The following is a 17168-nucleotide window of genomic DNA, read 5'->3' as shown; positions in this document are numbered from 1 at the left end:
AAAGGACCCACCTGGCCTAAGGTCAAGTGTGTGATAGAGTTGAGTAGCAAGAGACATCTTAGAGGCCTTTGCCCAAGCCAGCCAACTGGCAGGGAGCAAGAGGAAGTAATCCTCCCACTTGCTGATGATTAAGGTGGTCCCAGGGGAGTCACAGAGGAAAGACTCCAGATGGGCGGATCATTTGCATGTTGTGGGTGGACTGGAGCCTCCTCTCCTTCCCAAAAGGCCTAGCAGTGGGCCTTTGGTCCCACAGTGAACTTCTTGACTCAGGAAATTTGTTTTATTGTACACAGGCTGGCCTAGCCTTACTATGCCTTTAATAGAGTCTCCAAAAACAAACAAACACAGCATCTAAGTAAAATGCAGGAAACAAAATGTGGCTTCAAGGCCATCATACCATAGTTACCATTTAGCCGCAACTGCTTTTCCATCCATAACGTAAAGGCCTTACCACAGGGACACTGGGAAATATAAGGAAACATCATTAACTCAGATTCAACTCATTTGATAAAGTTAAACAATCAAAGTCTAAAGGTCTAGACAAGGTTATCTTATGCTTTCTGAATGATTCCCTTAATTGATTTAAAAATGGAATTAAAAAATTAGAGCCAAGCTAAAAATAACTGTGATTTTTCTCTATCTTATACAATTGATAAGTCTTGATATAATTGCATTCATTTAAACATTTATTCCCTCTAATGTGTATTTTTAGTCCCTGGAGTTACCTAGAAGCAGTGGAATTGTTTGCTGGAAAGCTTATCGGGTTGGATGTTGTAGAGAAGCATAAGATTCCTGCAATCTTAGAATACTCCAAACTGCCAACAGTAATGCACACCCTCAGTAAAGATGAGAGTGGCAATAAATGTATTAAAATAAATTGAGAAGTTAAAGTGGCATGGGAACCATCAAGATGGGATACAGTATCATCTCAACTTCTGAATGAGAAGTTGCTCATTTTTTCAGCTACAAAGTGTGTCTGTTGATTACCTTTCAGGGCCTTCTCTCTAATTTGTGAGAAAATGTTTGCAATGTATTCATGTTGAATAATTCTTTTTTGGCAAGAAGTTTGCTATTTTTTTATAAACACCAATTTTTTATTGTAGTAAGATATTCATAACATAAAAACAACCATTTTAGTCATTTCTAAGTATGCAGTTCTGTAGCACTAATTACATTCACAACATCGTGTAGCCACCTCTCATCTCTAGATTTCTTTTGTTGCTCACAAATTGAAAGTCTATACCCATTAAACACTCCCTAGAACCCCTCCCCCAGTGCCTGGAAATCACATTAGCACCAACTTTGTTTATCAGGAACAGAAAGTTGAGCCTGAGGGAGGGCCAGAATGATAACCAGGGGCATCCACACAGTGGTAGGAAATGAAGGTAATTCTCCAAGGAAGTAGCTTCATGTAAGACCTGAAACTTATCTATTGGAGCTGAGATGTCCTCAAAATATCCATGGAGTAGAGAATGAATAAGCCAAGGACTAGAAAAAGCAGTGGGCAATAACCTGGGTTCTGTTAAGTCATGCTTATCTTCTGTTTTTCTAAAAAAATAAAACTTTTTTTAAAATTTTATTTTTAAATGATTTTATAAAAACAGAAAAATTGTAGATGTCTATGGCATATCATGTGATGTTTTGATACAGGAATACATCATGTAATGTTTACATAAGGTCAAACATATCTATCCCCTCAAACATCATTTTTTTTGTGGCAAAAAAAAAAATCCTTTTTTCTAGCATTGTATGATTTTTGAAGACTCAAGAGCAAATGATCATTGCTATGAATGTCCAATGTCTACTTTTCTGTAAATATCATCCACAGAAAGTATAGAGAGAAGCCCTCTTTTTTTTTTAACTTTTTTATTAAATTTAACTCTTTTCTCCTGAGATCAGTGAACTTGGCAATCTTACTTTTTAGAAACACAGTAAGTACAACAAGGGCTGCAAAGCATGAACACAAAAGACTATCCAGCTGGGGCATTTCCCCACTCAGTACCCAGAAACGATGGTCATCTCCATGTACATGACTTCTTCCGGGTTGTTGACCCAGGAAAGGAAGATAAATTGCTCATTCAGCCAACTTCATTTTAGCTGTTTTGTGTATCACTTTATGAAGTGTCCATTATGACTGTACACAAAAGACTCAATTTATTCTCACATGCATCCTGTATAGATAGCTTTAACAGCTGAGATTTAGGTCCATTTTGTAAGTTTTGCATACATGGATTATAAAATTGATGAAAAGGAGATATATGGTGCCAATTAGAGATTTCAGATCTATATTTTATGCCTTGTTCTCTAAGGCAGGCTGTGGAGTTTCAGTATTTCCAGATCTCTGTATTTACTAAGGTGACATCACCTTAGAAGGGTCTCAATTAAAATGTCCCTTCCATACAAAAGCAAATTATACACTAAATAGCCTATTTTAGAACTGGGTTAGTAATATACACTATGAAAGTCTATTCCATCTGTCTTCATTCAAGCTTTATATCTTAAAACACAGTTGAAGTCTGATATTTTTGAAATCTGATTTAAACAAATTCAATATAAATAAGTTTTCAGAAGAGCAATCAGTATAAGGAAGAGAAACTTGTGACTCACCAAAATATTCCCCTGAATACTGAAGATTGCTCCTTGCATCTAGAAGTTGATTCTATTTCTAAAAAGATTTCCACAGTTTATCAGAAACTCATTAATTATGTGAAAGTTTGCATTACTTATATGGATCTTATTGGTCATGGTATAAGCAAGTGATGGCATACCTTTTAGAGACAAGTCCCCAAACTGCAACCCACAGCCCACTTATCTATAGCAAAGTGCCAGCTCTGCAATTAAACTTGAATACTGGAGTTTTAGTTTATAAAAAGAAAGTCATACATTAACATCTTTTATCTTAAAACAAAAACAAATTGCACATGTGCCATAGGTTCATTGCTACTAGAATAAAGCAATCTCTTTAGCTTCCCCAAAGCCATTGAAAATCATTCTATCAATCCACTGTGGCTGACTGGAGTTGCTAGACTTAACTGGACATTAAAGAATTTCCCCCTTTTCCTGGAACAATGGGTTAACTAAAGTACCAGCATGACCACTACCATGCTTACCAAAGATTAAACCAAACAATTAAGGCCCAGAGCTGTCACATCTAGCTGAATTGACCCAGAAAACAATCACGAAGCACAAAATAACTCTGGAGAACATAGGAAATAGGATCTATGAAAACTTGAACTTTTCAGTAGAATGAATAAAATGAAAGAGAAAGGAAAGAAATATGACACAAATCCCCATGAGTCTAAACCCTTGTAGTGTATTTTATACAGCACTTGATGTATACAAGTCAACATCCCATAAATAGTTTCTTCTAGCTGTCTATTGTCCCACTTGATGCATAGTATTCCAAAATAAGAAAAGCATGGCCATTATCTACTTTTTCATTTTTCTCCATGTCACAACAGGTATATATTTACTAGACAAATGTAGCTTCCCTGTGGATTTGGAAAGGCAAGGGTTAAAATCAGGTTTCTAGAGAACAGTCAGGTGCTTCAACAGGAATCCTCAGACTTCTTCTATCCCCACAACTCAGGTCTCTCCAGCCACTTCTGGTTTCAAATAATTAGTTTCTATCTTTATTTTTCCTGTCTCTTATTTTATAACTTATGACTTCATCTTTCATATCTTCACATTTTCATTTTTTGTTTTTTAGTTTTTATGATATGGATTCAACTCCTTTGTTTTAATCTTCCTTCTTCAATATTAAATACATTTGCACCCATACATTTTTTATGAGTTATACTTACAGAGATTCCATTGGTTTCAGAATAAAGTATTACCCATTTTGTATGTTTCTAGATGATTTAAAATTTCAGTTTTTCCTAACTAACCCATATTCTTTGATTCATGGGTATATCAAAGCACGTTTCTTAATTTTCAAGTAGATAAGAATGATTATTGACATTATTTTATTTTTGGATTATATAAAAGAATGTGACCTGTAAAATTTCTGATTTTACATTTTAGAAAAAAAGTGTTTTTAGTGCCCACACATCTGATTATACTTTCTAACTGTTGGGCAGGGGAAAGAGAGGCTGAGCTAAATGATTCACACAGAAGCAGAGATAGGTCTGTTCTGAAGACACATTGTCCAGCTTCAGATCTTTTTTTAAATGATCTGCAGTTCTTTTGTTTTGTTTTGTTTTTTACTTTTATTAGTATATATTTTCAGTACACAATAATTACACTCATTGTAGGGAATTGGTACATGTACATAAACATTTCAATTCTTTTCCTCTTCCTTCCACTGTCTTTTATTTTTCCAGCATTAGATGCATTTATTTATCTTACAAGACTTTATAAGGTCAATCATCACATGCACACATTGAAAAGAAGACTAATAGGCCCAAGAACATGTAAGACAATTACTAAGTCAAGGGACACTTTTAGATTCATCTTGCTCTTGCCTCTTTCCTGTTGTGTATCCCTGGACAGAACTGTTCTGAGTGTCATCATCCATCTTTAGAATGGAAGTAAGAAAAATATTCACCTCTTCCTGATGTTTTTTGAAATATAGAAGATTGTGTGTATAAAATATCTAGAATGGTCTCTGGCATGTTTTAAGCCCTTAGCAGATAGAAATATTACCAAGAAGAAGAGGAAAAAGGGAAGGAGCAGGAGAATGATGAAGACTAGGAAAAAGAGGAAGAAAAGGAGGAGGAAGAAGAGAAGAGAAAGGAAGAGAAGGGAAGAGAAGAACAAGAGAAATAGTAAAGAAATATAGTCAGACCAGAACTGGTTTTGAACTCTGGATCTACCCCTTCTAGCTGCCCTAGGCATCATTTCACATTCTGAGTTTTTTCAGGATAGTCAATGGGGATAAAGTAGAAGCTGTGAGGTATATGGAAAGTATGTGACTGGTGCCTAGCAGAGCCATACCCAATGACTATGACCTGCTGTCTCTAAGGACTGTGATGTGAGGACTCAGACTGTGGCTGTGCTTTCAGCTAATGAGCTGTGGCCTTCCTGGTTATTCCTGAGGACCCGTGTGGGCTAAGGAAATCCCCTGAGCTCATCACTCAAGATAAGAATACTGGTGGCTTCAAACACTGGGGTTTGACTGCTTTTCCCAACAGTGGCAGAAAGTGTGCATGAGCAGTCATCTTTGAGTGGCAGAACACTGCCTTCCAACACTTAAGTTCCAATCAGGACTCTCCTGCTTTGTGGATGATCCCCATCCCCAAAGCTAAAGCTTGGAGAAGCTTGAAGTTATTCTATCTCCACTCCTAGTTATTCTTGAAGTTATTCTTGTCCACTCCTAGACCCTGACCCTCTCTCTGAGCCTTTGGCTTACTCACTCAGGAACTTTAATTTGGGGATAAGGAATCAACACTATCAAGCTTGAGTTTTCAGAATAAGTCTCAATGTTGAGGAGGAAGGTGATGATGCCGGGATCATTTGGTACTAGCACATCATTGGTTTGCCTACTCCTATGCTTGCCCTAAAAAATCTGATCAAATTTACAATATAAGTTTATTTTCCAAATAAGCAAATACTATGTTTTTTCCAAGCCTGAAATGTATGTATCAGTTTTGTTCTTTTGTTTTGTTTTGGAAGATGTGTGTTAAGAAAAAAGGACAAACTATAAGACTCCACATTTCATTCTTGGGAAATATAAATAAAATTGGACTATAGGCTGGTAAGGTAGGAATAGTGTTTATCTATGCATGGGTCAATAAATAAAAATTCATTGTTATTTGGCAAGAATGAAGTATATCATTCTGTAAATATATTCTGGGCACTGAGGAGAAAGAAGGCTTTAAAATATTAAATTGAAAAATTTCACAGATTTCTGTTTTCTATAGATAGTTAAAATAAGATCTGTTTAAGTAGGATATACAAATGCTTTCAGGGATTTGAATATGGAGTCTCCAGGGGGAATTTGTGAATGGAAAACACTTTCCCATTCCTTTGGAGTCATCTCCTTCAGGTGATGAGGAAAAATCCAGGAGAGTTGCTGGAGGGGTTAGAGGCAGCTAACTGCCTACCCCTATCCATTCGAGAAAATCATGCATTCATCTATTTAGTAAATATTAACTGGATGTCTGTTGCACATCAGACATTGATCTAGGTGCTTAGGTCACATGAGTGAACCAACAGGCAGAATCTTTGCTCTTGTTAAGTTTCTATTTCAGAACATAGAATAAAAAACAAGTATTACCATGAAGAAATAAATGGTGCCATGGGGTGAAGCTCGATGTGCCAGAGCCCCATGATTGGTGAGCCCAGGCTAGAAGCAGCTGAGAGACAAGAGGCCCAGGTTGCAGAGACAGCCAATGGGAAGGGCCTCAGGGACAAGCACTTAGGTCCACCTGCCCGAAGCAAACAAGGAAGGGGGAATGGAATGTGTCATGGGCTGTGGAATGGAGCTTTCACTCTTCATAAAATGGGGGCATATTGTGGGCTTGCATGATCTGATCATTCATATGTCATGTGCATTTTTCCCTGAACTGTGCTAAAAGGACATGGTGCTGTGTGGTGAACAGAGTGGCTGTGTACACCATTGCTTCCCTCCCCAGATGTCAGGATGGGCCTGGAAACATGTTAATGAAGAGAATTAAAGACCTTCATAGAGTTTGGACAAGGACTAAGAGACATTATGGGCTGTCTCCTCAGGTAACACAGGCACTCAATTATTCCAAAGAAATGAATCCTTTCTGATACCTTTCAAAGAAAAGTACAAAGTCTTGTTTGAATGACCTATTTTTCTCCTTCCTGTGATGGTCTACTTGGCTGGGTCATGGTGTCCAGTTGTTTGTTCAAACACCAGTTCAGATTGCCCTGAAGATGTGTTGTAGATGAGATGAACAGATTGATCGGCTTTCAGTAATGCAGATGATCCTCCATAATGTGAGTGGGCCTCACCTCATCAGCTGAAAATCTTAAAAGTGAAAACTGAGGTTCACTAGGGAAGAGAGAATCCTACTTCCAGAATTCTTCCAACTAGAGATTCAACATCAGTTCTTCCCTGCCCTACACAACCTTCCCTGTGGCTTTTACCCTTGACAGACAAACTACAAACTGCAAGACTCCCAAGAATTTATGTATGTTTGTATACATACGTTTTATTGTGTACATTTGTGTGCATATAGGTGTGTGTTTGTATATATGCATAAATATTTATGCATGTATAAATGTTTGTGTGTGTGTGTGTGTACACATCTCCCCACTGGTTCTGTTTCTCAGGAAAATTCTGATTGATGATGTTTCCCTAGGATTTTTTTTTGTGTCATCAACCCACCACCTTTGCATTCAGAACTTCTCTTTGTATATTCCTGGGGAGAAAAGATATCTTTTCATTTTCTCAGAATATGTAGCTTTCTGGAGTTTCTCTTAAAAATTTAAACTAGAATTATTTCTATCCCAAAATAAAGTTCTTAAGACCATACCCTCCCTCCTGTCCTCATTGCCTGTCAAACAGTTTTCTCTCCATCACACTCACTATGCCAACCAAGTCCCAGCTCATGTGGCTGGCAGCAGTAATTCATCTCCAGCTCCCTCATAGAGCCACTGGATCACAGCCCTCCTTCACCCACACTCAACTTCTCCCTCCCTCTCCCTCCCTTTGTTCTAACAGGTTTTGTGCATTAGCTCTTACCAAAAAGAAAAAAAAATCCTTCTGAATGATGAATTAGCATGCACATTTTTTCTTACAAGTGGCAGAAATTCTTATCCTAGCAACAGGCACCAAATCAACTGTCACCAAGCAAGGGTCTCTGGTCTGTTTTCTTCTAGAAATTAAAACATCCGGACTTTTCCAAATTCTTTACTGTTGAGGAATGCCTTTTTAGATGGAGGAAGATGGGAGATTGTCTAGGGAAAAAGGTCCCTTTGCCATGATCTGTGGGGAGGTTCTGACTCTCGCCAAGGACATTTTGAAACCATCTCCTGTATGATAGATGCTTTCAGTGTGCAGCACGTGGTCAGCTTAGGTGACCGCCTGAGTGTCAGTAGGAGAGTTGCTGAATGTTCTACTCAGCTTATCTTCAGAGCAGCCCCACAGGTAGGATGCACAGATCTTATCACTGGAAGTGATAAGGGAAGGATGAAATTATTGAGCTCTATCTAAGAAATGATTTAGGCAGATAAATTTTGGGTTAAAACCAGATGACCTAGGGGCCAGGGATTTAGCTCAGTGGTTCTGCAGCCTGCCTCACAAGCACAAGGTCCTGAGTTCGATCTACTGTACCAAAAAACAAAAAACAAAACAAAACAAAAAAACCAAGATGGCCTGATCCCTTAACATCTTCAATGCAGCATGAGCCTCAGATACTGGCAGAAAAAAAGGGGCATCTCAAGTTGATATACAAACTGATCTTGAATTTGAGTAATAATCTACAGACAATTTTAGGTAAAAATAAGGGAAGATCCTCCTCCCAACTTTCCTTACCAGGGAAGGAGTCAGATTGGGAAGGGAATTCTGGGTTCTAAGCCAGCTCTTGTCTGCCCTGAGGGAGTATGGAGCTTCCACTTGACCTCTGGTGATGCTATCTTGAAGCAAGCCTGGGCTCCCAAAGCTGGCAAAGGGCAGGAACAGGGAGAAACGCTTGGGCTGGGGATTTAGCTCAGTGGCACCGCGCCTGCCTCCCAAGTGCAAGGTCCTGAGTTCAATCTCCAGTACAGAAAAAAAAAGGCAGGGGGGACACTTTATGGCCTTCTTCAGGTTAAAAGCTATTCGAATTCACAGTTTGGGAAAAGATATATGGTAAAGTTGAGCCCACGAAATAGCTAATATCCCGGTGATTTGACCTAAGCAGTGATGCTATACATGAATTCAGCCTCATATCTAGCTATGCTCCCTCTTTCCTTTTAGGACATAGGACCATAGATTTCATGGGTTCAGTTTATGGATGCAGAGAGACAAGTTTGCACTTTTAGAATAGCCTCAATCCTGTGATTATCACAAAACTATTGAATGGGTACTGTTAAGGACCGTTTGATGCTTTGGTGAGTGCTGTTGAGGACTGTTGGGTACCATGGTGGGGTGGGTGTTGGTGAGGGCCTTGGGTACCATAGCGGGTGCTGCTGCTTGCTGATGGGTGCCATGGTGGGGCTGCTGGGGACTGTTGGGTACATGGTAGGGGTTCTTGAACACTCTTGGGTGCTATGATGGGTCCCATTGGGTACTTTTAGGGACACCCATGTGACTGAGATGGAGAAAAAAAATCCCATAGATCCTGGGCTTTGCTTTTTCTCTTAAGGAGTATATTATCTTCTTCAAATGTTAAGAAAACCTCATCATGAAATTTCCTCTTAAAGTTTTGGAAATAATATAGTAAAGGGATACTTATAGCCAAATGTGATATTTTGCAGGCTCTAAATGTAAGTGAGTTTGTGCCAAAAGAGCAAAAATGATCAACACTCAGCTGTAGCAACCTGCACTGAAAACCAATGGGGAAAACTATACTCTTCACTTTTCCAGAAGGCAAACTTCCAGCTACAATTTGAGGTGTTTTCTTTGGAGATAGGTATCTTGCAAGTACAATAAGAAAAAATAATGGCGTCTATGCTTACATAAATTGACCTTGAACTTGAGTCATAATCTGTAATTTTTAGGTAAAGATAAGGGAAAACTGGACAATTTCTAATACTGTGTAGCACATACACAAAAAATAGTTCTTTTCGAAAATTCATGATAGTCTGCCTAAAACTATCTATTTCCTCCTAAATATTTTAAGGTGAACAATTTGGAGAAAATACTTCTCTGTGCTAATTTCTTGACATTGCCATGGAGTCTGTAATTCTGAAGGTTCTCAAATTACTTTCTAAACTGCATGTGAAAAGCTAATAGATAGAATTCACAGGGGACTTTCCATATTGGCATATTAGAGGCCCACATTTGGATCTTTTTTATTATCACAATGCCTATGTTTAGAGGATTGTGTACTATTTTATCCTATCCAACATGCCTGTGTAATATGTGTGATTGTAGTCTATATAATTAAATTAGTTGTCCAGATGGTGAAATTTAGCTCTATATAAAAAAAAGGAATATAAAAGCCATTTTCCTAATGCATAGTTCTATGTGGCTATTTTAAAAATGAAAATCTTATTAGGGGGAAGGGAAAGGAAAAAATATGAGAAAAGGAAAAAATGGAAACAAAGTCTCTGTAAAAAGGGAGGGGTGGAGGGGTTGAAGGCAGAGCAGGGGAATGTGGAAAAAAATAAGAACCAAGATCTATCATGTAAAGGTACAAATTCCCAATGATGAATGTCTTCATACTGTATGCCCAAAATGTACCAATAAACTTAATGAATAAAAATGACAATTTTAAAAGAAACATTTCAAAATTACATTTTCTTGGCATCAATGCCAACTTCAACAATTGTCTTGGAAAAATATGTTTTGTGTCTCTGTGTGTGTCTGTGTATGTTTTTCCTTAAAACAGGTTCAGTATCATCTGGAAAATTTCTTAAAAACATGTTCTTCCCTGAGTGGGGCTGAGAATTTGCTTTGCTGACAACTTCCTAGTAATCCTGGTGCTCTGGCCCAGCATAAGACCATGACTTTAAGAACATAAAGGAATCTACAATTACTTTATATATTTTCCCCTTCTTCTAAGAAAAGAAAACTATGGACAGGAGATAACTCACAACAGTGAGTGAGTTCTACATACACTGGCTGTTCACCCAGAATTAGCTCCAGTCTGCAGACCCTCAGGGATGGTGCCCTGAATGGGTTGGACTATTTTTTTAACCCTAAAACTTTTACTAGTACATGTTTGCAGTACACACAATTTACCAAAGTGAGAGGATGTTATTTGAGAACCAGGAGGGTTGGTCTTACCAAGCATTGCCACTGCTGCTTGTCCTGCAGGTGGATGAGCTGCTAGGGCAGTGAGACACTTGGAAAGGCTCACTGAGATCCTACACCCACTGGATGCAATATGCCCACTTATACCATGGTAATGAGTTTACTTTTTTTTCAAAATTATGTATTATCCAAAAAGAGCATGATGTCTCCCAGAACAATAGATGAAATTACAGAATATGTATTTCATGTAATTATAATGAAATCCCTCTAGGTTGTCCTTGATCTGATTCTGATTTGTTAATTTTCCACCAGTTCTATAAAATTAGTCAAATTTACCTATTGCTATACACTGAATGTTGTGTCCTTCTCAAATTCATACGTTAAATACAACCACAGATATGATAGTGTTAGGAGATGGAGCTTTTGAGAAGTGACTGGTCATGAAGATGGACCCCCCATGGATGAGATTAATCCCCTGATAAAAGAGGTCCCAAAGAGCTCCCTCTTCTCTTTGCCAAGGGAAAACACAGTAAATCAGCTTCTATGCACCAAAGTGATGGCTCTCATCATGCACTCACCTGGAAGTCAATAAATATTTGTTCAGAGAATAAGCAAATGAATCAATGACTTTCCTCAAATCACACCATCATTCTGATACTGAAGCCACCCTCTGCTAGTGGGGCTGTGGTTCTTTGGCCATCTATATTCATGATGGCTGTTGCTATGATTTGAATTGTGGAATGTGTTGACAATATTATCCCATTACTCCTGCTTTACCAGGTAGTGGCCCCAGGCCCTTTGTGGCTTTCGCCATGTACTCATTTTCCAGTGGTTTGAGGAGACCTTTCAGGAACATGAGCTTGGATATTGGAGTGATTTTGGCCAAAGGCCACATTCAAGGATTAACTGAATATAATGAGTGTATGAAGTTTGACTTTTAACAAAATTTATTTGACTTTATTGTCACATTGAAAATTCTATTCACTGTTTGTTAACTTTAAATTCCTTTCATAATCTATTATTGTATCAGTATTGTGTTTAGGACAGCACTGTAATCAGTCAAATCAGTGAAGTCAGAGGTTAACTCCCTTAAAGTTAGATGTTAGCTCCATGTACACAGCTGCAATTTCTGAGGTTTTTTTAATTAAAGATACTAACTAGTATAAGAAATAGGCTAAGAAGTATTTCTATGTAATCTGCATTATGTTGCTCTTTGTAATTTTAAAATATCTTTCAATTCTCTCCTCCAAAAATTTAATTGTGGGCTACCGGAATCACCAGCATGCATGTAAAAATATAGTAAATAATTATGCTTCTGTTTAAGGCTCAGAGTAACTGAGTGGCCAGCATTTGTTAACATCAAATTTGAAAAATTCACACAAGGAGAACTATGTCATCAGCACCACAGAGCAATCAGAGAGATGCCTGAGTTTTTAGATAAGTCTGAACTGCAGCCTCTGACTGGGGGTGTGTATGTACTGTGCTTGGATTTGGTCATCAGCTTTCTTCTAAGGCCAGGTTTCAGGTTACAATTCCAGAGCTAGCCAAGAGGAAATGGGACACATTATTAACTGTGATTGCAAATTAAATAAGGAGAGTCAGCCTTCTCCTTAGCAATGGCTGAGAGTTAGGAATACCTGCCTTTTCTTTGGAAAAAATATACCATGCACGTTTCCAGACAGCATTTCTAACACAAACTGCACTATTTTTTACTTCTTGTTTTAGTCAATTTAACATTACTACAACAACAACAACAACAAAAAAAGACTGCAGCAAATTATAATGGACAAAAGGTCTATTCAGCTCAGTCTTAGCTGTTCAAAGTCCATGGTCAGGGCTAGGCACAAATTTTGACTCTGGTGAGGGTGGCAGGTGACAGCAATCATAGGGGGAATGTGTGCGGACAAGCATTTATGTTGTCAAAACAGGAAAAGGAAAGAGATGGGTTTCCCAAAATTCCTTCTGCTTGGGAGTGGCTGTGGCCACATGCCTACAGACTATTTTCTTATTCTTATTTTTTACTTAAAAATTAGAGTGGATACTGAATCTTTGTAGTGACAACATTTAAAATTTACCTTAAGGAGGACTGAGCACAACAACTTCTAAAAGGAGGGTCATAACATCTGTATTAGTTACTTTTCTCATTGCTGGGACAAAATATCTGACACCCCAAGTTAAAGGAAGAAAGATTTATCTAGCTCACACTTTATGGAGGTTTCAGTTCATAGTTGACTAGCTCTAGTAGCATGGCAGAGGGACATCGCTGAGGAGAAACCATTCATGGCAGGCAGAAAGCAGCAAAGCAAGAAAACAAGCCACAGGCAGAAAGCAAAAGCAAAAAAGCCTCTTTTTATCTCATATATCTTATCCAGGCTACCCACCCTTACAGCAGGTAGCACTGACACCCATAATCCTAGCATTGCATCCTTGATCCCAGCATCATACACTCCAGATCTAGCCACCTTCGGAAAGCCTCACTTGTCATTGCATGAGGCTTTAGGGGAACAACTAGATTTAAGCTATAACAATATCTCATGCATTTGTAGAGTGAGAAATAGCAGTGTTTTCAATGAAATCATTAACTATATCTGTATTGATTCTTACGTTTCCAACATTTTTGGTACATGTTTTTTTATAAAACCCTTAGAGAGTACAGAAGACATCAGCCATGTGGATGAGAGTACAAATACAAACACAAACACATGCATCATTAGCCCATTGGTGGTAGTGACTGGTATTGAGCAGTTGCAGGTGGGATCTTACAGCTCATTATGTACATTAGGTCTCCCTGAGTGTGGCTGCAGCCCCACCTGCCCCATTAAATATCATCATTTATGCTTCAGGAGTGCTTTGGAAAGTGTAAAATAGTCTGATGTAGGAAGAGTAACTTGAATTACACTTGCTAAGACAATTACTCTTTCAGACTTTAAAAATTTGCTGAATTCAGATTGCTTGCAATGAGTTAGGGAGGAACATTTTAAACTCTGGTGAGTTTTTAGCCCGTGAGTTCAGAGCTCAGCTTCTTCCCATCGCCCTTGCCTGCCCATCTCTCCACCTGCATCCTCACCTACACTCTGGTGGGAAGGATCATCTTCCTCTTCCAAGCACCTATAACCACATCAGCTAGGCTCTCAAACAGCACTCAGGGGAAGCTATGCCCACTTGCGGAAGGCATGGTTTTTGGAAGGAAATTTCATATCTGTATCACTGAGGATGTTTCTCAACTATGATCTAAAGTTACCGAACTGAAAGGATCTGGGATGGTTCTTTACAATAAAAGTAAACTATCACTACATTGTATTCCACTCTGGTAAGAATCATAGAACTTCAAAATCTGAGATCATGCAATAAGAGATGTAGGCCCTGAACAATTACCTCACCTTTAGATAAACTTTATTGTCTAACCAATTTGACTCCCCCTAGTTCCATTAGCAAGAAGTGATAGGGCTTGATGTTTCTTAAACAAAGACAACATGGTACTTACTCTGCCAGATATTAAGTGCTTCCCAAGCATTCACTCATTGATACTGCAGGTGGTCTCAAGATGTGAGGATCAGAAAAGCAAAGCATCAAAGATTAGGAATTTGTTCACGGACACCTAAAGTAAGTTCTCAGCCTGGCTGACTGATTCCATAGCTTATGTTCCGGGTCAGCACACAAATGCAGGCTACCACAAATGCAGAGACTGTGCTGTTTTATCTCCTGGAAACTGGAAGCACTAGACAGGGGGCACACAAAAACACACACTTGCCCCCTAAAAAAGGAAGACTTCAAGAAGTTGCATCTAATTTCCACCTCTTCCTCCTATGGAGACGAAATTTTATAAATTGAAAGAGAACTAGTTCACATGCTTTTGAAAAGAGGTCAGGGGAAGAAAACTGCAAACTGAGACATTAGTGAACACAATTTTAGTGGATCTCAAATCTGAAGGCTCACATCAACCCCTAATCACGCACCAGGACTGGGCAATGGTTCAATAGTATAACTGATGAAGCTTCAGATTTTGTAGCTGGTGACGCAGGGACTTCCCCAGGCTCGGTGAAATCAGCAAGGTTGGCTAAGAGCCACTCTCACAGTCCCAGGGGGGGCATCACATGGCATTGCTCTAAGGTAGCGAATTCTAGTTAACAAGCGCTGGGCAGCAGCATAAGGGAATGGAACACATACTAACCCAGATGTTGGTCTGAAAAGATCTCCAGGACACATTGTCAATCGAGGAAAGCAAGGGAAAGAAGAATGAGTATATAATACTACCTCTTATGTAAACAAAGAGCCACATCTGTATGCATCATATAAACAAACTCTTGAAAGCTATCTGATCAATAAATGAGTATCTGTCTCTGTCTCTATTAACAGATGGCACAATCATGAAGGGGTAAGGGTAGGAGTGAGAATTCTCAAAGTATGCCTTTTTATATTGTTTTCATTTCAAATCATATGAATTTTAAACATTCTTTAAAAATATAAGTCATATGTTAGATGAATAACAGAAACAAAAACAGCATCCTTCTTTGACAGAGTTTTCCCAGGACATGTAGCGAATTCACATAGAATAAAGCAAGACAATCAAATGTGTCTGTCTGGGTTGGAACATAGGTTTTGCTTTAGCTGTGTGACTTCGGTCAAGTCACATAAACTTTGAGATAGTTTGGCTTAGATGCATTTAAAACAGATACGACAATCCTAACCCCCAGGGTTGATTCAAGAGTTCTACAAGGTCATGTCTTGAAGTGCCCAGCCCATAGTATGTGTTCAGTGCACGGTGACTTGCCAGAGTGCTCCCTTAGCTGTGAGGTTACATTCTAAGACCCTGCACTGAGACCTTCATGTACAAGACTATAAACAGGGCTAACTTCTACACATACTGTGTCTTTTCCTGTACACACACACCTATGATAACATTTAATTTACATATTAGGCACAGTAAGAGATTCATTCTTATTGTACACCTTAGCAACCTCAGCATATTGTCTATTTTTCTTTCCTTAAATCAAGAACTGTCACCCCGTCACTTAAAAAAAAGCATTAAATTGCTTCTTTAGCATATTCAAATGGCAAGTATCATTACTCTTGTACTTTGGGGATATTGTTAAGTAAAATAAAGTCTCTTGAATAGAAGCACTGCGATATCTTGACAGTTAAACTGACAGAAACTGAGATGATTACTAAGTAACTAATGGGAGGGTAGCTTCTATAGTATGGATATGGTGGACAAAGGGATAATCATATCTCAAGCAGGCTGGGTGGAGCTAGATGTCATAAGATTTCATCCCACAACTCAGAATCATTTGCTACTTAAAACGTATGCATTATTTCTGGAATTTTCCATTTCATATCTTCAGACTGTGTTTGGTCATGGGTCACAGACATAGCAGAAGTGCAAGGGCGGGGAGCACTGTACTTATAGAGCTCACATGCTGGGCAGTTTCAGGGTACCCTGACTCTGAAGAACAATTATTTTTTTTCTCTAATTTTTATTTTTTATTAGTACTTGTTTGCAGTATATAATGTCTACATTCCTCCTGGGGAGTTGGTACATGTACAGCATGCATCTTAATTCCTTTTCATCCCCTTCCCCTTCTTTCCTTCCACCCTTCCTTCATCTCTCAGTCTCCTTCCCATTTGCAAAAGCTCTATCTTCTGGTTTCCTATTATCTATCTTTTATTTTGCTCTCTATTTATGTTTTGGGTTTCTCATAAAAGAGATGAGATTTAAGATTTTGTGTCTGATATATTTCACTTAACATAGTCTTCAAGGTACATCTATTTTCTTACAAATGACTCACATTTATTCTTCTTTATGGAAAGTAGTATTCCACTGTGTGTAAATACCATTTTTTCTTTATCCATTCATCTGTTGATGGGCATATAGGCCTCTGCCTTGTATAAATTCTATTTCTATGAACATAGGTATGCATGAATTACTGTAATATGATGTCTTTAACTCTTTCAAGAAGATATCTAGAAGGAAAATAGCTGAGTTGAATGAAATTGCTACTGTTAGTTTTTGAGGACTCTCCATACTGATAGTCCTTTCAGCATTTATGATGCTGTCATTGCTCTCTTCCCTGCAACCAGGAAGCTCGCTTACTTCTGCCTCCTTTTTCCAGGTGTGTTTGATGCACTGTAGAGTTTGTTTGGTAAGGCTGTGCTAAAGAATCTTGATGCCTTGTCCTTATGAGGCTGCACTTTTTCCTGTGCTCACACAGCACAATTTATAGAGGCAAGATGTGAATGCAAGGCAGTCTCACACCGAGCTCATTCTTCTCCCACATGCTTCCTCTTGCTTCACTTCACTGTTGAGTACCTTCAGTTCAAGCCCCAGTTGGCCACTGCAGGGACCACTAGTTTCCTGGAA

The 17168-nt window shown here is 38.6% G+C and overlaps 1 long non-coding RNA gene across 1 annotated transcript in view; it reads right to left on the bottom strand.

Annotated features, from left to right (window-relative positions):
- Nucleotides 1-430: 430 nt before the first annotated feature.
- The window catches only part of LOC147823344 (uncharacterized), a 320372-nt gene continuing 303634 nt past the window's right edge, over nt 431-17168 (bottom strand). The window contains exon 3 of the long non-coding RNA XR_015444083.1: nt 431-461. This is a non-coding gene — a long non-coding RNA (uncharacterized LOC147823344). The remainder of the gene's footprint in view (nt 462-17168) is intronic.

The sequence above is a fragment of the Heterocephalus glaber genome, unplaced genomic scaffold (assembly GCF_053883595.1).
Source record: "Heterocephalus glaber isolate CG9 unplaced genomic scaffold, H.glaber_assembly_v1.0 deba00001593, whole genome shotgun sequence".
NCBI lineage: Eukaryota > Metazoa > Chordata > Mammalia > Rodentia > Bathyergidae > Heterocephalus > Heterocephalus glaber.
This window is presented reverse-complemented; position numbering and strand designations above follow the sequence as displayed.